The sequence below is a fragment of the Bos indicus genome, chromosome 6, assembly GCF_029378745.1.
Source record: "Bos indicus isolate NIAB-ARS_2022 breed Sahiwal x Tharparkar chromosome 6, NIAB-ARS_B.indTharparkar_mat_pri_1.0, whole genome shotgun sequence".
NCBI lineage: Eukaryota > Metazoa > Chordata > Mammalia > Artiodactyla > Bovidae > Bos > Bos indicus.
Window position 1 is genome coordinate 98123973 of NC_091765.1, and position 27930 is coordinate 98151902.

The following is a 27930-nucleotide window of genomic DNA, read 5'->3' on the forward strand; positions in this document are numbered from 1 at the left end:
AACTCTCATTTTTCTTCAGATGAAAACGAAATTGCTGTTCTCTGCAAGCATTTCTTGTTCCTTGAGTAACTCTTGCACAGCAGTCCGGTGCTGCTGGGGTGTGAGATCTTGAGAGTGAAATCTATTAGAGCATGAAAGAAGGGGAAATGACCTGCTGACTTCCAAACAGAGTCAGCTCAGGAAATGTGAAAAGAAGCAAATATAACGGATGAGAGAGAAATTACAGTCCTCAAATGTATCGTAATGATGAGGGATGAGCCGTCACTGGCATCTTGATTAAACATGTTTGCTTCTGTGATTCCACTTACGGCCAAGTCAGAAATTCATCTTCCCTGCAATTTTCGCATCTTGTAGGGGACCAGGCAAAATCATCTGGGTGCTTACAACAAACATTTATTTTGAGGACAGATGTTCTGCCCTGGCAGCTGGTTAAATGAACGGACCATTCCCTCCTTCCTTTGTCTCCTCTGTTATCGACCACCAGGAGGTGGAATATGTGATTGTTTGGAGGCAGATCTGAAGACAGAAGCCCATTGATGGGTTTCAGAAAATCTTCCAGACTCTCTGAATTAAGTTGAAAAGAGGCTTCACCGCTGTACCCTGGAGCCTGCTTCTCAGATGCTTCAGTGTCTTTAAATGAGAGTGTTTCATGATGGCTGCATTTGAAGTATTTTCAGAAAGTTTTAATCACTCCAGATTTGTTTGTGACCCTCAGTTAGTCTTGACATCACTTTCTCTGTGCTACTTCACAATAAGCATTCCCTTAGAAGAAAACCTTTAACTAGACTCTTTCACTTTAGAAGAAAACCTTTAACTAGACTACCTAGATGCATAATTCCCATATCCTGGATAATTCCTCCCATGGAGGAACCAAAGATAGCAACCAGCCTCTCCACGAAAGCATCTCTGTCGGAAACTTGCAACGTGTGGGAAAAAAGACATATTTTTATTTTCTCTCCGACTACAGCTTTATTTGCTTTTGAGGTCTGAATGTGGAGGCTAGTTGCATCCATCTACTTGATTTTAATTTGTCTTTGTACAAACAGCTTGCATGAGCTCACTAAGCAGCGTTTCAAAAGATAAACACCATCACTGCAGAATTTTAACACAAAAGAGCATTAACCCTACCTCATTAACAATGAAGGACTTGAAGAAAAATGCCCAGACATATTGATTGCTAAGACCATGGAAGGAAGGTTAAAAGGACTTTTCCCTTTTCAAAGCTTTGATTCCATCATAATGAGCGCAGGATGAATTCTTTGAGGTTAGGCTTTGTCTTGATCTAATTCACATCATTTGTAGTTCCTTGAACACAAAATGCTGGTTAACACAGCAGGTGCCCAATAAGTAGCTGAATTGTTGACTTGCATGACAGGAATCCACCTGTCTTTGGCCAAAAAAAATTAAGTCAGTTCACCCTCAGTTGTTTGATATTTAGGGTTTCTCCAGTCTCCTTTAGAAATTTAAGTTGATTAGACACTATGTCAATCTGTGTCTCTCTTGAGGATTTTTTGTCTCTGTCCTTCCTTCCCCCAACTCTACTCCCTCCCTTCCTAATTAGTTACCAATCATTCTCAATAAATTATAAGAATAACAGATTAACTCCTGATGGTAACAGAATACGATGACTAAGATGAACAATTACAATTATTTACAAAATAACTTTAAAACAAAGTCACTGCACATCTACTTTCTCTCTTAAGACTGCACCCTTAAAACTGCATTCCACCTCGACTCTTGCTATCTGAGATAAACTGAACATCACAGGGGAAGACATAACCATTTTCTTTAATCTGGGACCCATGAAATTATATGCAAACTTTTTTTTTGTATTCCCATTTTTCTGGGGTTCAAGGTCCACAGCTTTCATCAAATTCTCAAAGAGATATTCAATTCCCAAAAGAATGAAAGCCCAATATGTTAGGTTACTACTTTTTGCTTTGATCATGCTGTTGTTATTTAAGTCTTATTTTCTCTGTTTCCTTTAGGATCTGGCCTAAGATTTAAGTAAGAAAAATTTAATTCATTTTAAAGAGTGGTCCTTTGATGTAGTAAAAAAATGTTTTTAAGAGTGGTCCTTTAAAATATGAGATTATCCTCCCTTCTCTATTTAACAGTAAAATTTTTTATAGAATTGGTGACAGTAGATAGCACTCTGTGTGTGTGTGTGTGTGTGTGTGTGTGTGTGCGCTCACACATGGATCTTGTGCTGAAAGGACAATAGCCAAGTGACAAGACTACAATCCTCTTGCCCCACCCAAGGGAGCAAGGTTGATTCCCATACTCTATCAATGATAAGTTACTCACCAGTAGCTGGTTTCTGCACAAGAAAGAAGCCACTGGAGTAATTTTGGCTATTTGCCTGATCAATATCAACTGCTACAGATGAACTGATTTAGGTGGGCTGACTAAGTTCCTTGTTGCGCGCAAAAATGAACAGGCTGACAAAACACGGTTTTTTCCATTCCACGTGGAAGAAGTATCGCCCTTGCGCACAATGCATGCTTTCTAGCCCGCGGTTTCCATTCCTAAACTCAAGCTGAACCATCCTTCCAAAGGTCTCCAGGCCTTCAGAACTCAGCTGAAGTCTGATTTCCTGCAGAAAGCCTATCCTGGGACTTCCCTGGCGGTCCAGGTGTTAAGAAGCCACCTTCCAGTGCAGGGGATGTCGGTTTGATCCCTGTTTGAGGAACTAAGATCCCACAAGTGGTGGGGTAACCAAGCCCGCTAGCCACAACTAAGACCCAATGCAGCCAAAAGTAAATAAATACAAAAAAGAAAGAAAGCCTATTCTGGTAAATCTCCTCCCAACTCTGCTGATTGCATTTTCCAATACCCCTCAGTACAACTGTGCTGTCAAGACTCAAGAAGACAACTACTTTAGACAGCTGAGTTTTCTTGCTAGCTGAAGGTATAAATGTTTAATTACCCCTACTTTCTTTTAAATTGTTTGTGGCAAAGGATAAGATGGAGTTCCATCAGATGGAATCTGAATCAAAATGGAAATTTCTACATGAAAGGGGCCAAAAGACACACATTTCCAGTTATAATTAGTAAGTCCTGGGTCTATAATGTGCATGGTGACTATAGTTAATAAAACTGTGTTACATACCTGTGTTGTATGCTCGAAAGTACCTAGGGGAATGGATCTTAGAATTTCTCATCATGAGACAAAGATTTGTAACTATGTATGGTGAGGCATGTTAACTGGACTTACTGTGGTGATCATTCTGTAGTATCTACAGATACTGAAGCATGTTGTTCACCTGAAACTAATATAATGTTATGTCAATTATACCTCATTAAAGATGGGTATTTCTGGACTTCCCTGGTGGCAGAGTGGATTAAAAATCCACCTGCCAATGCAGGGGACATGGGTTCGATCCCTGGTCCAGGAAGATTCCACATGCTGTGGAGCAGACAAACCCGTGGAGCACCTAAGCTCATGGAGCACCTAAGCCTGTGCACCATGATTGCTGAGCCTGAGCCCTAGAGCCTGTGCTCCAAAATGAGAGAAGCCACCTCAATGAGCAGCCAGAATACTGCAATGTAGAGTAATCCCCAGCCAGGACATAGAAGCAACCTAGATGTCCATCAGCAGACAAATGGATAAGAAAGCTGTGGTACATAGACACAATGGAGTATTACTCGGCTATTAAAAAGAATACGTTTGAATCAGTTCTAATGAGGTGGATGAAACTGGAGCCTATTATACAGAGAAGTAAGCCAGAAAGAAAAACACCAATACAGTATACCAACGCATATATATGGAATTTAGAAAGATGGTAATGATAACCCTATATGTGAGACAGCAAAAGAGACACAGATGTATAGAACAGTCTTTTGAACTCTGTGGGAGAAGGTGAAGGTGGGATGATCTGAGAGAATAGCACTGAAACATGTATATTATCATATATGAAAAAGATCGCCAGTCCAGGTTCGATGCATGAGACCAGGTGCTCAGGGCTGGTGCACTGGGATGACCCAGAGCGATGGGATGGGGACGGAGGCAGGAGGGAGGTTCAGGATGGGGAACACATGCACACCCATGGCTGATTCATGTCAATGTATGGCAAAAACCACTACAATATTGTAAAGTAATTAGCCTCCAATTAAAATAAATAAATTAAAAAAAAAAAGAGTAATCCCTGTTTGCCACAACTAGAGAAAGCCTGAGCAAAGCCACCAAGACCCAGTGCAACCAAAAATAAATAAAATAAACAATAAAAAATTTTAATGGGAATTTCTATGTGCCAAATAAATAGTATGTGGAAATCTGTGCCCATTTTTTGGTCCCTCTTAATCAGTGAAAGTTGCTCAGTCATGTCCAACTCTTTGCGACCCCATGGACTGTAGCTCGCTAGGCTCCTCTGTCCATGGGATTCTCCAGGCAAGAATACTGGAGTGGGTAGCTGTTCCCTTCTCCAGGGGATCTTCCCAACCCAGGGATCGAACCTAGGTCTCCCTGAATGCAGGCAGGTTCTTTACCATCAATTTTTTGAAATAACTTGACCTTCTATGATGGTGATGAGTATTTTAGCCTGGGTTTCTCAAAAGGCAAGTCTTAAGCCAAAGCTTCTATGAATTACTCTATATGGAGAGCTCAGTCCCGGGAAGACAGAATGTGGGCGGCAGGGAAGGTCAGGGGGCTGACCTGAGCTGGCCACTGCTTGACCCCTCAACCTGGTGGCTGAGATGGGTGACGAGACTTGGAACAATCCCTCTGGGAGGAAGAGGGGGGAAGAGTGCATCTACCAGCTGCCCTACATTGCCCACATCCCCACTACCACCACACAGAAACTTCTGGATTGTCAACATGGGTGCTGAGAGGTGTCACGGGCTCCAGCACCAAGAGAGACGCCCCAGTGCAGGAGGCTCGGGCATAAGGATAGCGCTGTCAGGATGAACCTGCAGGAAACCAGCTGGAGCGCAGAGAACTGCCGAGAATGAGGGGCCTCAGCCTCAGGAAAGAGGAGGTCCAGATGTCTGTAATGTTGCCAAACAGGTGTCTGATACAATGAGCGTGAGCCTTAGACTCTGTTTTTCCCACAGGGTCTGTTAAGGTATGAAGAGCTCTTGGCCTCAAGTAACTGACTTACTATATGACTCAGTCATTATAAGAACTGAGTTCTTATATTGACTTATTAAATTTTGCCGATTCCACCTTTATTTTCAGGTACACTGAAAAGCTGCCGTTTCCGTTTGTCAGTTTTCCTACCTGCAGCAGCTTCCCTGTCTCCTTCTAACTTGCTCCTCTTAATCTGCGAAGGGTCCGAAAACCCTAGAGAGTTGAAGTTGTATTTGCATGCAGATGGAGAACACACAGGCTCTGAGTCAGGGCCAAAGAGGGTAAGCGGGGCTGAGACTGAAAATGCAGAATTACTAGGAGTGTGACATTTATTCAAAGATCTCTTTCTATAGGGGCAAAGAGGGGAACATGTATTTTGGAGGTTAGAGGATTCCGTGAAATACAGTGAATCTGGTACTGAGCATCTACTGTGATGATTCTGTTTATTCACAGTTTCTTGGCTTTATTCCAGTTAAATGAAATGATGGCATAGCTGAATTTCAGATAAAGGAGACTCTACCATATTTAGTTTTCACTATACTGTGTGTATTTGAACTTAATGATATTGTTATACTGCCTGTGACTTACTTGAAGATACTTCAGCATAAACAGTGTGAGACAGGGGTGTGTGTATGTGTGTGTGTGTGCACACTTTATTCTGCACCCTAGGGGATGTCCATTAACATCTGAAGTACCCTCATCAGGAACCCACACTTCATTAGTTAGCATTTGACAAACTCTCATAGTTCATAAACCAGAGGTCTGTTCTAGAGTTCAACTACTGCTATCTCCAACCAGCCCTAAAGAGTTTGCAATTACGATAAGGAAAATAAATTTTCACTGATAAAATGAGTGGTCAAAACATGTGGGTCAGCTAGAAATACTAGATAGGTACCTCTCAGGATCAGAGTGGTATCACCTAAGCTTTTGTTCCACCCTGTGTCCAGCCACTGACAGAATTCTGTTGCTGGATTCCAACAGGAAGAGGATACGACTGCATCATGGCTTCCATGCAAGGGCTTGTTGTGGCATCCAAAAGGGCAGGAAGCAGGGTTAAAAAAATGAAATAAAGTCATTTGCAGCAACACGCATGGGTCTAGAGATTGTCATGCTGAGTGGAGCAAGCCAGACAGAGGAGGGGAAATAGCAAAGGACATGCATTCTATGCAGACTCTGAAAAGAAATACAAATGAACTTACTTGCAAAACAGAAACAGACTCACAGACTTGGAGAATGAACTTATGGTTGCCCTGGGGGTGCGGGGGGAAGGATAGGGGAAAGGGATAGTTAAGGAGTTTGGGATGGACATCTACACACTGCTACATTTAAAACGGATAGCCAATAAGGACCTAGTGCATAGCACAGGGAACTCTGCTTATGTGGCAGCCTGGATGGGAGAGGAGTTTGCAGGGAGAATGGATACAGTATACGTGTGGCTGCGTCCCTTTGCTGTCCACCTGAAACTATCACAACACTGTTAATCAGATACACTTCAATACAAAATTAAAAAAAGTTTTTTCAATGGTAGGGATCAGGGATTCATGAAGCTTGCAGATGTGGTATATGGCGGTTTTTGTCCCTAATAGCGGTAGAATTTAGTATGATGTGGGATTCTATTCCCATGGGCTTCTTCCTCCTCTCACACTGGAGTTGGCCAAAGTCAGTTCCCAGCATACATGGCCAAACGAGTCTCCTGTGGCACCATCTAGCCTTCCTCAGCAATCAATGCATAGAAATAGAGGAAAACAACAGAATGGGAAAGACGACAGATCTCTTCAAGAAAATTAGAGACACCAAGGGAACATTTCATGCAAAGATGGGCTCGCTAAAGGACAGAAATGGTATGGACCTAACAGAAGCAGAAGATATCAAGAAGAGGTGGCAAGAATACACAGAAGAACTGTACAAAAAAGATCTTCATGACCCAGATAATCACGATGGTGTGATCACTGACCTAGAGCCAGACATCCTGGAATGTGAAGTCAAGTGGGCCTTAGAAAGCATCACTATGAACAAAGCTAGTGGAGGTGATGGAATTCCAGTTGAGCTATTCCAAATCCTGAAAGATGATGCTGTGAAAGTGCTGCACTCAATATGCCAGCAAATTTGGAAAACTCAGCAGTGACCACAGGACTGGAAAAGGTCAGTTTTCATTCCAATCCCAAAGAAAGGCAATGCCAAAGAATGCTCAAACTACCACACGATTGCACTCATCTCACATGCTAGTAAAGTAATGATCAAAATTCTGCAAGCCGGGCTTCAGCAATATGTGAACTGTGAACTTCCTGATGTTCAAGCTGGTTTTAGAAAAGGCAGAGGAACCAGAGATCAAATTGCCAACATCCGCTGGATCATGGAAAAAGCAAGAGAGTTCCAGAAAAACATCTATTTCTGCTTTATTGACTATGCCAAAGCCTCTGACTGTGTGGATCACAATAAACTGTGGAAAATTCTTCAAGAGATGGGAATACCAGACCACCTGATCTGCCTCTTGAGAAATTTGTATGCAGGTCAGGAAGCAACAGTTAGAACTGGACATGGAACAACAGACTGGTTCCAAATAGGAAAAGGAGTTCGTCAAGGCTGTATATTGTCACCCTGCTTATTTAACTTATATGCAGAGTACATCATGAGAAACGCTGGACTGGAAGAAACACAAGCTGGAATCAAGATTGCCGGGAGAAATATCAATAACCTCAGATATGCAGATGACACCACCCTTATGGCAGAAAGCGAAGAGGAACTAAAAAGCCTCTTGATGAAAGTGAAAGAGGAGAGTGAAAAAGTTGGCTTAAGGCTCAATGTTCAGAAAATGAAGATCATGGCATCCGGTCCCATCACTTCATGAGAAATAGATGGGGAAACAGTAGAAACAGTGTCAGATTTTATTTTTCTGGGCTCCAAAATCACTACAGATGGTGATTGCAGCCATGAAATTAAAAGACACTTACTCCTTGGAAGGAAAGTTATGACCAACCTAGATAGCATATTCAAAAGCAGAGACATTACTTTGCCAACAAAGGTCCGTCTAGTCAAGGCTATGGTTTTTCCTGTGGTCATGTATGGATGTGAGAGTTGGACTGTGAAGAAGGCTGAGCGCAGAAGAATTGATGCTTTTGAACTGTGGTGTTGGAGAAGACTCTTGAGAGTCCCTTGGACTGCAAGAAGATCCAACCAGTCCATTCTGAAGGAGATCAGCCCTGGGATTTCTTTGGAAGGAATGATGGTAAAGCTGAAACTCCAGTACTTTGGCCACCTCATGCGAAGAGTTGACTCATTGCAAAAGATTCTGATGCTGGGAGGGATTGGGGGCAGGAGGAGAAGGGGACGACAGAGGATGAGATGGCTGGATGGCATCATTGACTCGATGGACATGAGTTTGAATGAACTCTGGGAGTTGGTGATGGACAGGGAGGCTTGGTGTGCTGCAATTCATGGGGTCGCAAAGAGTAAGACACGACTGAGCAACTGAACTGAGACTGAACTGAGTCCTCTCACTGTACCTTTACGGGTTAGAGAGCCACGGACACAGGGGAAGATGACTGCTGGTGTGATGATGCCGGGCACAAATGGGCGCTGCTGCTCATGGAACTCCCCTACCTCCCGCGGAGGTGGGACTCCAGGTAGCTGCAACATGGAGCAGAGGACCCCCAGGGCTGGTGGTGATGCCCATGTGTCACTCACTTTAGCAACTGAGGGATAGAGCATCATATACAAATCATCACCCCTGAAGCCGCTTCTTGGGTGTAGGCTGCCCAGGGCTCTCTCTGTAAACTGGAGAGTAAACATACTCCTTAGTCCCCAGAGTATTCTGGGAGGATGCTACATGTTTCTTTAGTCTCAATAAATAAGAGAGATGAATTGGTCATAGTCATAGTCCTCAAGGAGCTTAGGATCTAATGAGAGAACTATACAGGTGGGCCCCGCAAGAACACCAGAACTGGTTGCCCGGTAGCCATTTCCTTCTCCAGGGGATCGTCCCTACTGAGGGATAGAACCCCTGTCTCTTTCGTCTCCTGCATTGGCAGGCAGATTCTTTACCACTGAGCCACTTGGGAAGCCCAACATTAACTATAAGGGAAATTAAAAATATCTCCTTGATTGAATCAATACTAAATGTTAATATTTATCAATAATACAAGATTGTTTATAAAGTAAATAAATGTGTTTGTTCATGTCATACAGGAATATTAAATTGATCAGTTCATTAAAATAACAATAAACCTATTACGTGTTAGTATAAATATGTTGATGAAAAATAACTATTTTCCAAAACAAAAAACGAGTTTCAGTGTGAAGAATGGCCTCATTTTACATAATTGCAACTCTCTTTAATGTCTGGCTTAATAGAGGCAGCTGGATTGACATATCTGTGCCTGCAGTCAGTCCGCTGTAATATACTGTTTTGTTTGACGTCTCTGAAGAAAAGCTGCCTTACATATCTCTGTGCTTAGTCACAGGAGAAGCTCACAGACACCCCCCTCCCTAAGAGGCAAGAGCTTATATGCTACATATAAAACTTGTACGCTTGGGGACCTCTCACCCAGACGGACCTTGAAAACTGACCTCAGCTCTCCAAAGGTAAGTTTTTGAAGAATAAGTGAGAGTTGTCAAGGTGAAAAACACGACAAGAACATTCTAGGTCATGCGTGCTTGCTAAGTCGCTTCAGTCGTGTCCGACTCTGTGCGACCCCATGGACTGTAGCCCACCAGCCTCCTCTGTCCATGGGATTCTCCAGGCAAGAATACCGGAGTGGGCTGCCGTGCCCTCCTTCATTTCTAGGTCTGTGCTTCCCAAACAATCACTGCACATCCTAATCACCTGGGATCTGGGGGTGCGGCTGGAATTCTGCCTCTCTAACAAGCTCCCAAGTGATACTGATGGTCCCCAGAACTGCAGTTTGAGTAGCATAAATCTAAGCCAGAAAAAAAGCAGGAATCGAAGGCAAAGTGTCAGGGAGCAGGCTAAAGTGCAAGGGAATAGCATGACTAGAGAGAAGAGTACAAGGAGGGCAGTTCCAGAGATGAGGGAAGCAGGCCTGGTCTCGGAGATGACAGTGGTAACTTTTTCCACAGGGAAGCCATGGAAAGGTCTTAGGCAGGAGACAAGTCTGGCTCACACGAAGTATCAGGGATGAGATGGTTGAATGGCTTCACTGACTCAGTGGACCTGAATTTGAACAAACTCCGGGAGATGGTGAAGGACAGGGAAGCCTGGCGTGCTTCAGTCCATGGGGTCGCAACTTGGCAACTGAAGAACAACAAATAACTCAAAACTGAAATAAAACATACGAGCAAAGTAAGCACGACAAGGATGAAGTGGAGGAAGCTAATATTCTCCGTGGATATTATTACAACAGAGTTTATTGGGAAGAACATGTGCTTTGGATGAGGATTGAGTTTGTCTAAATTCCAACTTTGCCCTCTTCAAAACGTTACTGAATCGCTTCCCGGCCTTTCGGCTAAGATCAAAATGCTACCGAGTCAACGTTTCAGAGCTTCAGATCCCATGCCGGGTAAAGAGATATGAATTATATGCACAGAGAAATGAGTCTGGTGCATAGTAGGTACTCAAAACACTGAAATGAATACAATAAAGAATGTTATAGAGATAATTTTAAAGATAAAAACTGGAAGTTATTGCTGTTATTTTAACATTAGATGAAAGCATGAAACAAGACAATGGAGCTTAAGGGTTTTGTTTTTTTCAAGAGCAAAAACATTCAGAATGAAGAACAGAGGGGAATCACCTAAAAGTAAATGTTTTCCTACTGATATGCCAGGCAGTGTCAGCTCATAGTCATCCTTAGTAATGGAGGAGGGGGACTTCCCTGGTGGTCCAAGGGTTAAGAATCTGCTGGAGAGGGTGTGGAGAAAAGGGAACCCTCTTACACTGTTGGGAATGCAGACTAGTACAGCCACTAGGGAGACCAGTGTGGAGATTCCTTAAAAAACTGGAAATAGAACTGCCTTATGACCCAGCAATCCCACTGCTGGGCATACACAGCAAGGAAACCAGAATTGAAAGAGACACGTGTACCCAATGTTCATTGCAGCACTGTTTATAATAGCCAGGACATGGAAGCAACCTAGATGTCCATCAGCAGATGAATGGGTAAGAAAGCTGTGGTACATATACACAATGGAGTATTACTCAGCCATTAAAAAGAATACATTTGAATCAGTTCTAATGAGGTGGATGAAACTGGAGCCTATTATACAGAGTGAAGTAAGCCAGAAAGAAAAACACCAATACAGTATACTAACGCATATCCATGGAATTTAGAAAGATGGTAACGATAACCGTGTATGCGAGACAGCAAAAGAGACACAGACGTATAGACCCAGTCTTTTGGACTCTGTGGGAGAGGGAGAGGGTGGGATGATTTGGGAGAATGGCATTGAAACATGTATAATATCATATATGAAACGAGTTGCCAGTCCAGGTTCGATGCAGGATACAGGATGGTTGGGGCTGGTGCACTGGGATGACCCAGAGAGATGGTACAGGGAGGGAGGTGGAAGGGGGGTTCAGGATGGGGAGCACGTGTATACCTGTGGCTGATTCATGTTGATGTATGGCAAAACCAATACCATATTGTAAAGTAATTAGCCTCCAATTAAAATATATAAATTTAAATTAAAAAAAAAAAAGAATCTGCGTTTCCACTGCAGGGGACATGGGTTCGATCCCTGATCTGGGAAGTTCTGCATGCCTCAAGACGTGGCTGAAAAAAAAAATCAAATCAAATCAAAAATAATGGAAAAGGAGACAGACATTAGATTCTGGTGGCAATCAGAAGAGAAGGGCCTCAGGCCTCAAGCTAATTCTTTTCTAATACAACTTGGACCCAAAGTTCCAATACAAAATTTGAAGGGTTTAAATCCTAGATTTTTTCCGCCTTCTAGTTTCCTGGTGGTTATAAAGCCCTAGAGCCAGACATCCTGGAATGTGAAGTCAAGAGGCCATAGAAAGCATCACTACGAACAAAGTTAGTGGAGGTGATGGAATTCCAGTTGAGCTATTCCAAATCCTGAAAGTTGATGCTGTGAAAGTGCTGCACTCAATATGCCAGCAAATTTGGAAAACTCAGCAGTGGCCACAGGACTGGAAAAGGTCAGTTTTCATTCCAATCCCAAAGAAAGGCAATGCCAAAGAATGCTCAAACTATGGCACAATTGCACTCATCTCACACGCTAGTAAAGTAATGCTCAAAATTCTCCAAGCCAGGCTTCAGCAATATGTGAACCGTGAACTTCCTGATGTTCAAGCTGGTTTTAGAAAAGGCAGAGGAACCAGAGACCAAATTGCCAACATCCGCTGGATCATAGAAAAAGCAAGAGAGTTCCAGAAAAACATCTATTTCTGCTTTATTGACTATGCCAAAGCCTTTCACTATGTGGATCAGAATAAACTGTGGAAAATTCTGAAAGAGATGGGAATACCAGACCACCTGATCTGCCTCTTGAGAAATTTGTATGCAGGTCAGGAAGCAACAGTTAGAACTGGACATGGAACAACAGACTGGTTCCAAATAGGAAAAGGAGTTCATCAAGGCTGTATATTGTCACCCTGCTTATTTAACTTATATGCAGAGTACATCATGAGAAACGCTGGACTGGAAGAAACACAAGCTGGAATCAAGATTGCCGGGAGAAATATCAATAACCTCAGATATGCAGATGACACCACCCACATGGCAGAAAGTGAAGAGGAACTAAAAAGCCTCTTGATGAAAGTGAAAGTGGAGAGTGAAAAAGTGGGCTTAAAGCTCAACATTCAGAAAATGAAGATCATGGCATCCGGTCCCATCACTTCATGGGAAATAGATGGGGAAACAGTGGAAACAGTGTCAGACTTTATTTTTCTGGGCTCCAAAATCACTACAGATGGTGACTGCAGCCATGAAATTAAAAGACACTTACTCCTTGGAAGGAAAGTTATGACCAACCTAGATAGCATATTCAAAAGCAGAGACATTACTTTGCCAACAAAGGTTCACCTAGTCAAGGCTATGGTTTTTCCTGTGGTCATGTATGGATGTGAGATTTGGACTGTGAAGAAGGCTGAGCGCCGAAGAATTGATGCTTTTGAACTGTGGTGTTGGAGAAGACTCTTGAGAGTCCCTTGGACTGCAAGGAGATCCAACCAGTCCACTCTGAAGGAGATCAGCCCTGGGATTTCTTTGGAAGGACTGATGGTAAAGCTGAAACTCCAGTACTTTGGCCACCTCATGCGAAGAGTTGACTTATTGGAAAAGACGCTGATGCTGGGAGGGATTGGGGGCAGGAGGAGAAGGGGACGACAGAGGATGAGATGGCTGGATGGCATCATTGACTCGATGGACATGAGTTTGAGTGAACTCTGGGAGTTGGTGATGGACAGGGAGGCCTGGCGTGCTGCGATTCATGGGGTAGCAAAGAGTTGGACACGACTGAGCGACTGATCTGATCTGATCTGATAATGGCAGATAATAATGGGCAAAGATACAAGGGCACAGAGGAAAAATTTATGGATGTGAAATACAGCCACCACAGGTTTAAAAGCTCTCTCTCTGCCTGAGCACTCACAGTAGGTCCTTCTAGTCCTCTTTCTCTTAACGCTTGGCTTGCAGGATCCAGAAATTCCCTTGGCACTACCTGGGATTCTGAGACTCTTAATACCTCATTCCTGGCTTGAAGTGTGAGTTATTGCAGTCACATACGATGTGTCGCCTTCTCACTCCATTAGAGCAACCATTGGCCGTCTGACCGTAAATGAAAGTTTTCATTACCCTAAAAACAGATTCTTAGTTTGGCAGAACTTGAAAGCATATTTATTTATCTTGAAGAAAAGACATATATGGGGTTGGTCTAAATCTCTTGATAGTTGGGACATCTGAGGAATTGTTTTTCTTTACTTTGAAAAGAAAGACAAGATAAGAGGAGGTTTATGAGAGAAAGCCAAATGTCAGAAGAGATAGCTCACTTCAGCTAAGTCGTCAATGAGCATGTCTGGACAAACCACATTATCCCTGCACTACGAGTCTTTGTATCCGTGTGACTGATTTCTTATTGTTTTATATGAAAATAGGCAGTGTGAGGAGAAATAAGTGACTTGGACAGGGAGACAGTTCAAAGCCAATTTCTGACAAGGCTTTCCTCAGCTAGGGGGCTGATGGTGATTTCCTGGGTCTTTCTAATCACTGGGAATTCATCTTTCTCAATCTTTGTAATTTCAGTTCTACGAGAAGAACTTGGCTCTTAGAACATCCTTGCCATAAGCTCTTAGAACTTCCCACAAAGGGAGAATTAGCCTGTGCTCTATTTTACTTTATTTATTTTATTATTTTAATACTTAATTATTTGGCTTCAACAGGTCTTATTTGTGGCAAGTGAGATATAGTTCCCTGACCAGGAATCGAACCTGGGCCCCCTGCATTTAGAACGCAGAGTCTTAGTCCCAGGACCACCAGGGAGGTCTCCATTCATTCAAGAATCTCTGAATTCACAAAAGCATCTCTTGAAAGAAAGCAAAGAGGGAAGGAGGTGAATTTTTAATTTCTAAAGCTGGGGAAGCTACCCTACCTGTCTTGATGGTGGTTCTGGGTTGGTGCCCTCTGCTTCTAGCCAGAGGGGCTTCCCAGGTGGCTCGGTGGTAAAGAATCAGCCTGCCAATGTATGAGATGCAAAAGACGCAGGTTCAATTGCTGGGTCGGGAAGATCCCCTGGAGAAGCAAATGGCAACCCACTCTAGTAATTTTGCCTGGGATGATCCCATGGACAGAGGAGGCTGGCAGGCTACAGTCCATGAGGCTGCAATGACTGAGCATGCACACATACCTCCTGCCAGCACCCCTTGGGGCAACAACCTCCACATTCTCTACAGGTATGAGCCTCAGAGGTATTTTGTGAAAAGTCCGGGTAACTCACCATTTCCTAGTAACTCACCAGTTCCTGTCATTTACCTAAGATACCAAGGGCAATAAGCTAAGGTCTGGGCATCCACTCCCTGTCCCTGGGATACAAATTTAATGATGCTGTTAACAATAACAAAAATTATAGAATGCCTAGGAATGAACCAAATAAGAAACAAGGTCTATATTTAGAAAACTATGAACATTTACTGAAGGACAGTATGACAAAGGAATCAACTCTGTTCCTGGACAAAGAGACTCAGGAGAATGCCCTCACCCCACCAGGTATAAAGAACCATCACTTTCATGCAGACTTCAAGGACCCTGTTCTTTCTTCCCTACTTTATTCTGGATTTTCTCAGTTCATGATATAATCATCTACTAGTGTTACTTTCATACATGGACTTGGAGGTCTCTGGCGATTTCATGAGTGTTTTCTCAATTAAATGATTTTGTTGTTCAGTCACCAAGTCCTGTCCAACTCTTTGAGATTCCATGGACTGCAGTACACCAGGCTTCCCTGTCCTTCACTATCTCCCAAAGTTTGCTCAAACTCATGTCTGTTGAATCAGTGATACCATCTCATTTAACCATCTCATCCACTGTCATCCCCTTCTCCTCCTGCACTCAAGCTTTCCCAGCATCAGGATCTTTTCTAATAAGTCAGCTCTTCACATCAGGTGGCCCAAGTATTAGAGTTTCAGCTTCAGCATCAGTCCTTCTAATGAATATTCGGGGTTGATTTTCTTTAAGATTGACTGGTTTGATCCTTGTTGTCCAAGGATTCTGAAGAGTCTTCTCTACTTAATGATAAGATAAATAAAAACAAGGACTGTCTCTTTTCAGTTCAGTTCAATTCGGTTCAGTTCAGTCGTTCAGTCGTGTCCAAATCTTTGCAACCCCATGGACTGTAGCACACCCGAGCTTCCTGTCCATCACCAACCCCTGGAGTTTGCTCAAACTCATGTCTATCAAGTCGGTGATGCCATCCGACCATCTCATCCTCTGTCGTCCCCTTCTCCTCCTGCCTTCAATTTTTCCCAGTATCAGGGTCTTTTCCAATGAGTTGGCTGTTCGCGTCAGGTGGCCAAAGTATTGGAGTTTCAGCTTCAGCATCAGTCCTTCCAGTGAATATTCAGGACTGATTTCCTTTAGGATTGACTGGTTGGATCTCCTTGCAATCCAAGGGACTCTCAAGAGTCTTCTCCAATACCACAGTTCAAAAGCGTCAATTCTTTAGTGCTCAGTTTATAGTCCAATTCTCACATCCATACATGACTACTGGAAAAACTATAGCTTTGACTAGACGGACCTTTGTTGGCAAAGTAACGTCTCTTTTTAATATGCTGTCTAGGTTGGTCATAGCTTTTTCCCAAGGAGCAAGCGTCTTTTAATTTCATAGCTGTAGTCACCATCTACAGTGGTTTTGGAGCCCCCCAAATAAGGCCCACATCTGGGGGGAAAAGATCCTGATGCTGGGAAAGACTGAAGGCAGGAGGAGAAGGGGACGACAGAGGATGAGATGGTTGGATGGCATCACCAACTCAATGGACATGAGTCTGAGCAAGCTCTGGGAGGTCCACATCTGGGGGGTTATGTTGGATCGAATGCAAGAAAGAGAAGCATCCTCTGGTTTTAAAGCTTTGAAGGTGAAGGATCACTTATGTTTTTATTTATGGAGATATAAAACCTCAGTCGCTTTGGATTTATGCAAAAACTGGGCAAACGAAAAACCTAAGGTTTTGGACTTCCCTGACGGTCCAGTGGTTAAGAATCCCCTTGCTGCGGGGCAGCTCGCCCATGTGCCACAACTACTGAGCCCAAGTACTGCAAATGCTGAAGCCCATGTGCCTAGAGCCTGCACTCCACTGCAGTGAGAAGCCCATGCGCTGTAATAACAGTAGCCCCTACTCGCCGAGACCAGAGAAAGCTCATCTACAGCAATGAAGACCCAGAGCAGCCAAAAAATAAATAAACAACAAAATAACTAGAATACTAAAAAAACCCTAAGGTCTTCACAAACAGTATGGCTTTCCTGGAGTGCTGGATGCATAATTAATTACACAAATGTTTACTGCATATATCTTCACATTTTCATATAAATTAATTTATTCACCCAATAACTTTGTCAGGTAGATATCACTATCATCATTTTATGGGTGTGGAAGAAACAGAATCTCAGAGAATGAAAAAGTCAGATCTTTTGATTCCAAGACTGTATTTAACCTCTCCAAAACTACCTCTTTGGGTCAACTAAATGAATGAATGAATGACCGAGTGCTAACACAGATCATAATTCTCTCTATGCTTCACACAGTTTTAAAAATGGCTTGGTTTCTGAATGCATGTCTATTGTTGTATATAATGTTATCAATACATGTAATATATACACCACCAACGTTACATTATGTAATGCCACAAGTCCCATATTCTGTCTCTCTTCTGACCTTCAAATACCTCCAGGGATGTTAGAAGGGGCATGGGAGCGGGTATCGAGAAGCACCATTTGGAGTGGTTTCAAGAAATCCATAATAAAGCCATGAGGGTTACTTTTCAATATCCATCCTTGATGCAATTCACAGAGCACCTCGTAGTGCATCCTCATGGTTGAGAATCCTGATTTGTCTCTGGACATCCTTTGTACAGATAAAAACAGAGACAACGGCTGAGAGTTCAACCCAAGTTTGTTCAGCAGGGGTTTCATTTCTCCAGTGCTCCTGTGTAAATTGTGTTAATAACAAAATCTCATATCTCTCTACCTAATCATTCTATGACACATTTAATAGGCTATAACATGGTGAGGCGGGGACTTAGGAATTAGAATAAATTGTGTCACAGGAAAAGCTCACTGGTAGCTCTGACATGACAGACTCTCACGAGTAATCTAAACATTCATTTTGGGTAATGGAACAGCTACCAATAAATTTATCACTTAAGATAATATTTTCGCTTCAACTGTCAATGGACAAGGGGGCTCCATAATACATTACCAATCAGCAGTCTGCATCAATAAGAGAGCAAAACATACTTGAATTTCACAAATACGTAGGCATCACACTCTTTCGGTTTCAAAAACAGAGTCAGCCTCATTCAAAATTTTCACAAAACAGCTGTCACAATGACATAAACTTTGCAAATCATTTCACAGCAAGAACTATGGTTGTATGATAAGTAACGGATCTGTTTCTGGTTAACTAGTCTACTTCGCTAAGTGTATGCACTGGTGGTTTCAGATGCCTCTGTTTAAACATCTTCTTTGTCGCTCTCTTTCTAGCTTAGTAGTTCCCTCCAGATAGATGTGGAGAGGAGCTGGAACAGGAGAGAGTCTTGCAGGAAGAAAAACAGCACTAAAATGACTCATTACCTGTGTTAACATATCCCAGCTCAGACCACTGAAGTGGGATGAACAAGACATGTGTAACATACCCCATGGGTGAATTTGCCTATCTAGACATCAGATGCACTTGTGATTGTTCTACCTTCTTGTCCCATGACAGGCAGGATTCTGGATAAAAAAAAGTAGGCTTTGGAGAAGGAAGAGGCAACCAACTCCAGCAGTCTTGCCTGGGAAATTCCACGGACAGAGGAGCCTCAGGGGCTCCAGTCCATAGGGTTGCAAAGAATTGGACGTGACTGAGGAAGCAGCAGGCGCTCGCCAGAGGCCCCAGAGCTTTTGATGGCAGAGCCAGAACTGTGGCTGAAGACTCCCAGCTCCCAGGCCTCTTCATCCTGGCCTCTCTCACCAGATACGAGTGTGGAAAACTAGAATCTAAAATATTCCTGAGGGCTTTCCTGGTGTCTCAGTGGTAAAGGATCCTTACCTTCCAATGCAGGAGATGCGAGTTTCATCCCGGGAAGATCCCACATGGCACGGAGCAGCTAAGCTCGTGCCACAACTACTGAGCCTGTGCTCTAGGACACGGGAGCTGCAACTCCTGAAGTCTGTGGGCACAAAGCCCGTGCTCTGCAACAAGAGAAGCCACCACAATGAGAAGCCTGTGCCCCCCAACCAGAGAGTGGCCCCTGCTTGCCACAACTAGAGAAAAGCCCAGGCAGCAATGAGGATCCTACACAGCCATGAATAAATAAAATCATTAAAAAAAAAAGTAGGCATTGTCACCTCACTTTCTCAGATCTCTCTCTTTAACAACAAAAACAAAGGAAGAGAGATGAAGAGACAGTATCTCTTTTTTAAAAAAACAAGATGAAATTCTTGCATTTGCAGTTTATTTACTTTTTGGCTCTGCTGGGTCTTCGCTGTGCCATGCAGACTTCTCTAGCTGTGGGTTACCGGCTTAGTTCTCTAGCTGTTGGGCACAGGCTTAGTTCTCTAGCTGCGGATCATGGGCTTAGTTCTCTGGCTGTGGAGCATGGGCTTAGTTCTCTGGCTGCAGATCATAGGCTTAGTTCTCTAGCTGTGGTGCACAGGCTTAGTTCTCTAGCTGCAGAGCATGGGCTTAGTTCTCTGGTTGTGGTGCATGGGCTCAGTTCTTTGGTTGTGGAGCACAGGCTTAGTTCTCTAGCTGTGGGTTACTGGCTTAGTTCTCTAGCTGCGGAGCACGGGCTTAGTTCTTTAGTTGTGGAGCATGGGCTTAGTTCTCTAGCTGTGGTGCACGGGCTTAGTTCTCTGGTTGTGGAGCATGGGCTCAGTTCTCTAGCTGTGGTGCATGGGCTTAGTTCTCTGGTTGTGGAGCATGGGCTTAGTTCTCTAGCTGCGGAGCATGGGCTTAGTTCTCTGGTTGTGGCGCATGGGCTCAGTTCTCTGGTTGTGGAGCATGGGCTTAGTTCTCTGGCTGTGGGTTACTAGCTTAGTTCTCTAGCTGCGGAGCACAGGCTTAGTTCTTTACTTGTGGAGCATGGGCTTAGTTCTCTAGCTGTGGTGCACGGGCTTAGTTCTCTGGTTGTGGAGCATGGGCTTAGTTCTCTAGCTGTGGTGCACGGGCTTAGTTCTCTGGTTGTGGAGCATGGGCTTAGTTCTCTAGCTGTGGTGCACGGGCTTAGTTCTCTGGTTGTAGAGCACAGGCTTAGTTCTCTAGCTGTGGAGCATGGTGGGAATTTAAAAGGGTGGCAATCCCTCATTATTCATCAGAAATAATTACAATAGATCTTCACAATGAGATACTAAGCAGGGATTACAACTGGAAAGACTACCCCAATGTTCATCACAGCACTGTTTATAAGAGCCAGGACATGCAAGCAACCTAAACGTCCCCCAACAGAGGAACGATGAAGAAGATATGGTACATACACACAATGGAATATTACTCAGCCATAAAAAGAAACAAAATTTGGGTCATTTGTAGTGATGTGGATGACCCTAGAATCTGTCATACAAAGCAAAGTAAGTCAGAAAGAGAAAAACAAATATCACTTACTAACACATATATATGGAATCTAGAAAAATGGTACTGATGAAGTTATTTGCAGGGCATGAATAGAGATGCAGATGTAGAGACCAGACTTGTGGACACAGGGTGGGAAAGAGGGTGGAATGAAGGAAAGAACAGCATTAACATAAATACACTGTCATGTATTAAGTAGATAGCTAGTGAGAATCTGCTGTATAGCACAGGGAGCTCAACTCAGTGCTCTATGATGACCTAGAGCTGTGGGATGGGGGGTGGGAGGAAGGTCCAAGAGGGAGGGGATACATTCATGCTGTTGTACAGCAGAAACTGACAAAACATTGTAAAGCAATTATACTCCAATTTAAAAAATAAATTAAAAAAAATTAAAACTGGAAAGACTTCACAGTATTCTGTTAAGAGAAAACTGCAGATTATAAAGTAGGATGCTGAGTTCTGCTTCTATTTACAATGTGGAAAGTCCTAAGAAAATGTTGTTTCCATCTGAATGATGAGAAAAAGCTGAGTAATTTACAAAATAATAACTTCTCTCGAGCCCATCAGAGAGTTGGGGTCACAAGGCAACCAAGAAGAGAAGTCCATCCATGAACCGCCTCACTTTTGGCTGAGCACAAGCACAGGAGGTGGTCACCATGTAATTAGCTAAACATTCAACTTAAAGGCCCAGGGTGGGTTAGTGTGTCAATGTGGAATAGCTTAGAGTCTCTGACAAGAGGGAGCTCGCACTTACTCTCAAGCTCTTTTCTACAGACCGTCACTGGGTGTTCATAAGAAAGGTTAGAGGCAGAGGAGGAAACTGGCGCGGGGCCCCCTCCACTTCACAGACATGCAGGAGGTGACACAGACAAACAGCTGCTGGGAGACAAGCTAGCTTCATCTTCTTTCCCAGAGCCTTCTCTTGCAAAGCAAAAATCTCAAGCTCCTGTGGGGAGGGCAGAAAACCCTCTGGCCTCTAGGACCAGGCAGAAGTCCATTGCTTCTGGGAGAAGAATAAAAGCAAAACTTGCTTTTCTCTAAGGGAGGAGAAGGAGTCTCTCTCCCCCAGACGTAATCAAAGAGCCACTGCAGCTTAGCGAAAGGTGGAAGCAAAAATCTTCTGTCCATTGGCTTATGCACTGCTCCAAAGCAGGTGTCTCACTGCAGAGAAAGGCCGGAATGCTTAGAAAGCCTTAACCCCAAGGTTCAGGCTTGCCTAAGACTGATGCAGGGCCCGGACAACAAAGAAACCCCATTACCTCTACAACAAGCCATGCCCAGAGAGACAAACAACAGAAGTGAGCGCTCCTGTCCTCCAATCACTGGGGTGAGGACAAGAGTACGAGAGAGATCTACTCTGTGTGCAGGTGTGCAGAGACAGCTGAACGCTGAGGGTAAAGAATAAATGCTTAGAAAACTCCTCTCGCACCCCAGGTTCCACTCCACACACACACAGTAACAGCAACCACCCATTGAAATCTGTGGTGCACTAACTGTAACCATAGCAACAACGAGACCCAAATCCAGCTCACCTCTTGATTCACTCACTCAGCCTCCACCCTCTGCCACACACCCCCAACACTGACAGCTTGAAAGAATAAGTATGCCCATTCTCAATAATAAATGGTATTTACCTCAGTCTCTCTGTTCTTCCAGGCATGATGTCTAGCATATAATTAAAAATTATGAATCACACAAAAGCACAAGAAAAAAAAATGATCAAGAGATAAGTAATAAATAGAACCAGACTCAAGGATGATCCAGATGTTGTATCAATCTGATAGGGACTTTAAGATAACTATAATTAACATGTTAAAGGGATCTAGTGGAAAAGATGGACAATATGCATGAACAGACGGGAAATTTCAGCAAAGAGATAGAAAGTACAAAAGTGTCAAATGCAAATGTTGTACATAAAAAGCAGTATCAGAGATGAATTTCTTTGATGGGAGTATTGTTAGGGCACAGCTGAGAAAAGAATTCATGAACTTGAAGATATGTCAACAGAAATTATTCAAACTGAAATATAAAGATAAAAAGGAGTTGAATTAAACAGGACAGCACTTTCAAGAGTTGTGGAACATGAAACAGTAAGACATCTGTGTAATTAGAGTCCTAGAAAAAGACAAAGATAGAAAACAAGGTCAAAAATAATCTGAAGATATAATGACCAGGAATTTTAAAAAATTAATGAAATAATATACAAACAGCTCATACAACTCAACAACAACAAAAAACAACCCAAATGAAAAATGGACATAAAGAGACATTTCTCCAAAAGAAGAAATACAGGTGGCCAACAGGCACATGAAAAGATGCTCAACCTCTTAAATTATTAGAGAAATGCAAATCAAAACTACAATGAGATACCACCTCACGCTGGTCAGAACAGATACCACCTCATGCTGGTCAGAACAGCCATCATTAATTAAGTCTAACAAATTCTGGAGAGGGCGTGGAAGAAAGGCAACCCTCCTACACAGTTGGTGGGAACGTAAATTGGTGCAGCCACTGTGGAAAACAGTATGGAGGTTCCTCAGAAAAAACTAGAATTACCATATGATTCAGGAATCCCCCTGCTAGGCATATATCCAGACAATAATTCAAAAAGATACTTGCATCCCTATGTTCATCAGCACTATTCACTGTAGCCAGGACATGGAAACAAATGGCCATCGACAGGGGACTGGATTAAGAAGATGTGGTACATTTCACATTCAGCCATAAGAAAGTAGAAAAATGATGCCATCTGCAGCAACACGGATGCAACTAGAGATTATCACACTAATGAAGTGAGTCAGAAAGAGAAAGACAAATACCAGACAGTATGACTTACATGTGGAATCTAAAATAGGACACAAACAAACCTATCTATGAAAATGAAACAGAATTAGGGGACGAGAGAGTAGTGGTTGCCAAGGGCTTGGGGGGATGAAAGAGGGTAGGAGTGGGAATCTGGGATTAGCAGATGCAAACTGGTATATCTGGAATGGATAAACAACAAGCTCCCACTACAGGAAACTATACTCAGTATCCTATAATAAACGGTATTGTGATTCAAATATATTTCAATAAAAAATGAATTAAAAAAGTTAATGAAAGACAACAAGCCACAGTTCCAGGAAGCTCAAAGACTCTCAAGCAGGATAGCACTCTCCTGCTCTGCCCTTACTCAAAAAAATAAAACAAAACCAAACCTAGACACAGCAGAGTCAAAATGCTTAAACCAAAGACAAAAGAAATCTTGAAGGCAGCAAGAAAAACATTACATGAGGACCTGGGTCAGAAGGTAAAGAATTTGCCTGCAATACAGGAGACACGGATTTGATTCCTGGGTCGGGAAGATTCCCAGACAAGGAAATGGCAATCCACTCCAGAATTCTTGCCTGGAGAATTCAGTGGACAGAGGAGCCTGGAGGGCTAAAATCTATGGGATCACAAAAAGTCGCACACGACTGAGTGACTAACACTGGAGCTTGTTTATGGACCTCTGGTGGTTCAATGGCTAAGACTCTGCGCTCCCAGTGCAAGCGGCCCGGATCTAATCCTGGTCAGGGAGCTAGATCAGGAATAATGCTAAGAATTCCTGCAGACTTCCCAGATGCTGTACAAGGCAAGACTGACATCTTGTTGTTTGGAAAGTCTGCTTTAACATTGTGTTACTTCTGAGTTTTATGTTCAGTAAAAATATCTTTCAAAGATGGAATTAAAATAAAGACCTCTAGACAAACAAAAGTTGAGAATTTATTGCCAATAAAACTGTGCTACAAGAAATAGTAAAGAAAGTTCTTTGGGTAGAAGGATGATATCAAATGGAAATTAGGATACACACACAGTAAATAGGCTGGAAAGGAAATAATTAACGGAAATATTAAATATATTTTTCTTATTTTAATCACTTTTAAGTAGTATATAGAGTATGGATATATTTTGTAGAAAGAACAGCATAATGTGCTTTAAATAAACTTTAGAAGGCTATACAGCAAAATTTCAACTAAGTTTTTCTGAGTGGAAGGACTACATATTATTTTATTTTTTACAAAATGTATTTGCATTTTCTGAATTTTTTGCATTGAATTTATATTACATTTTGTGCTAAAAATATCTTTTAAAGACAATGTGCAGATTTCAAGAGCTCAGAAGTTGGAGAAATTTTCTAAGTTAACTGTTAGAAGAAATAATAACTAGGAAATGAATTTTCTGTTATGAAAAACTTTCCCCACTTTTTTCCCCCTACTATATGGGAAAGAAGAGGCAAAGAAAAGGCAAAAGGGCCTCTCTGATGCATAAGCCAATAGTAATAAAGTTAAGTTTCTAGATAATAAATAAGGATTAACTAGAAGCCTCTTAGAAAGGCTGTGGATGTTCTCTCTGCAGGCTGAAACTTTGGGACTGGAGCCATATACATGACTTGAAGGGTTGTTTATTCCAAGGAAATATTAAAAGATTAATCTCTACATGGTCTAGAAAGAGAGCCAGAAATTGATAATGTCTAAATATTAGTGAGAATGTTATCTACTTGCACCAAAATGTCTTTCATTTTGTCAATCTTTCAAATGTCATTCTAATTTTGCTTTGACATCTCTGTAATTATTCAAAATTTACATTTACATTTGAAAACTAACTAAGACTTTTTAGTTTTGGTAGATTCCCAGGTGGTGCAGTGGTAAAAGATTCTGCCTGTCAATGCAGGAGATATAAGAGACATGGGTTCAATCGCTAGGTTGGAGTGATCTCCTGGAGAAGGAAATGCCCACCCACTCCAGTATTCTTGCCTGGAAAATTCCATGGACAGAGGAGCCCGGTGGGCTACAGTCCATGAGGTTGCAGAGTCTGACATAACTGAGCATATTAATATTTTATTTGTGGTTCAGTCGCTAAGTCAAGTCCAACTCTTTGTGACCCTGTGGACTGAAGCATGCCAGGTTTCCCTGTCCCTCATCATCTCCCGGAGTTTGCTCAAACCCGTGTCCATCGAGTTCATGATGCCATCCAGCCATCTCATCCTCTGTCGTCCCCTTCTCCTCCTGCCCCCAATCCCTCCCAGCATCAGAGTCTTTCCCAATGAGTCAACTCTTCACATGAGGTGGCCAAAGTACTGGAGTTTCAGCTTTAGCATCATTCCTTCCAAAGAACACCCAGGACTGATCTCCTTTAGAATGGACTGGTTGGATCTCCTTGCAGTCCAAGGGACTCTCAAGAGCCTTCTCCAGCACCACAGTTCAAAAGCATCAGTTCTTTGGTGCTCAGCTTTCTTTATGGTCCAACTCTTACACCAGTACATAACTACTGGAAAATCTATAAATTTGACTAGATGGACCTTTATCAGCAAAGTGATGTCTCTGCATTTTAATACACTGTCTAGGTTTGTCATAGTTTTTCTTCCAAGGAGCAAGCATCTTTTAATTTCATGGCTGCAGTCACCGTCCACAGTGATTTTGAAAGAATAATTTTGTGCAGATATATGGGCTGTTCTTCTTTACGTTCTTTTTATTTTGAAGAATTTTTACTGTGCTCTTCTTTTTCGACATGGTTAATCAAAGCCATGGGGAGCCTGAATCTTTAGAATTCAAGAACAGAATCCAGGTATCATCGTTTACATGACAGAGTTATTGAAAGGATCAGAAATAGACTGAACAACAATAACAAAGACATGATGTAAGCAGACAGTAGGCAGTTGGTGAAAGTGTTGGTTGCTCAGCTGTGTCCAACTCTTTTCGACCTCATGGACTGTAGCCCTCTGTCCATGGAATTCTCCAGGCTAGAATCCTGGAGTGGGTAACCATTCCCTTCTCCAGGGGATCTTCCAGACCCAAGGATTGAACCCGGGTCTCCTGCATTGCAGGCAGATCTTCACCATTTGAGCCACTAGGATAAACAGCAGCTATTATTGCCTATTGAACTGACTCGAAGATGCAAGAAGATGCCTTATTGCCATCAGCAATGAAGCAAAGATAACACTTTACAAACAGCAGTTCAAAAATCTATTGACACCTACTGATTAATATGTCTAACATGCTCGTGACTGGAATATTCAGATGACGTTCGAGACACTGTCTCTTCATCTTGCAGGGGAATTTCACACATAGACATGGATGGTCAGTGTGGGGAAAGAAAAATGATACTAACGCGGTTGATGTGTGTATTCACACACACACACACACACACACACACACACGCAAGTTCTCCCAAAGTTCTAGTAGGAAAAGTACCTCTTATAGAGGCAAACAAATAGACATTTTCACTTGGAAATTTTTAAAAAGTCAAAATGAGTTCTTGAACTATGGGCCACATGGTTTCTCCTCTGTCCAAATTTTTAGCCACTAAAACAGGGAAACTTTGTTGGTTCTGCCACATCAATATTGAATCATCTCTGTCCTGTATTCCAGAGTATCATCCAGGTGTTTGACCACAGCAGAGTCTCTTTAGAAAGGCCAAAAACAACATTGTAAGGCAACAATACCCCAATAAAAATGTTTTTAAAGGAAAGGCCCGAAGTTTGGCTTGGGATTGTTCCACCTCTTCCTTATTGACTTTTAACAAAAGGGATCTGACTGAATACAGCTCAAACTTCTTCCACTGATTTTTTTCAAGTCCTTGGACCTCAGAAATTCACAATTTTAACTCCCGTCAACGACAGCTGGATATAAAGAAAGTTATTCAAAGAAATAAATTATTTCATTCTTAAAAGTTTTACAGAGCCCGGATAAGATGCGACAGTTTTAAAGTGAGGACAGAGTGGGAGAGAAGATTCCAGGGCCCAAGCTGTTAACCAGAGACAGGCTGTCTCTCACAGGGCTTCCCAGGTGGTGCTAGTGGTAAAGAATTCACCTGCCCGTACAGGAAACCCAAAAGATGTGGGTTTGATCCCTGAGTTGGGAAGATTCCCTGGAGGAGGAAATGGCCACCCACTCTAGTATTCTTGCCAGGAAAATTCCATGGATGGAGGATCCTGGTGGGCGACAGTCTGCGGGGTCAGAAGGAGTCGGACACGACTGAGCGCTCAAGTGGAAGAAAAGATTCAAGGAGAAGGAACGTTTACAAAGAATGTGTGAAAAGAATAAACCTGGGCAAGACAATGGAGCAAGGAGAGGTTACAAGAGGACAAAACCCTCGCGCCATCAAAACAAAATGCCTGAGCAATAGGCCGAATGGCTTTTATTCTCTCAAGAGGCTGGAGGAGAGGAAAACATGGGGAACATCAAAAGAAGGGAGAATGCTGTGTGACAGAGGAGGGGAAAATGTCCTCGTGCAGAGAAGGGCACCAAGGAACAAAGCCCTCTGGCAGGGAAAGAGACAAAGACAGCCAAGATGGTAAGAGGCCCATCAACAAGATGGCATGAGCTGGAAACAGCTTCAGGAGACAGGACTGAGAAACAGAAGAGGTGGAACAGAGAGCAGCCAAGGCATCCATGGAGAGAGACACCCAGTCAGGCCACAGGTGGATGTCTGGCGAGGCTTCCTTTCTCACTTTCCCAAATCCAAATCGGGCTCTAGACAGAAAGAGCAAGTTCTGTCCAGAATCTGGTTCTCTTGTCCCTGTTCCATTGCCAGCATCTAGAGCAGAGCCTGGTATGCAGCAAATATTCAAAACACAGTGTTGAATGACAAGTGATACACGTAG

At 42.7% G+C, this 27930-nt stretch overlaps 1 protein-coding gene across 1 annotated transcript in view; it reads right to left on the minus strand.

The window, feature by feature from the left end:
- Positions 1–27930, minus strand: part of SCD5 (stearoyl-CoA desaturase 5) — a 176173-nt gene that overhangs the window by 10421 nt on the left and 137822 nt on the right. The gene's annotated exons all lie outside the window — the stretch shown is intronic.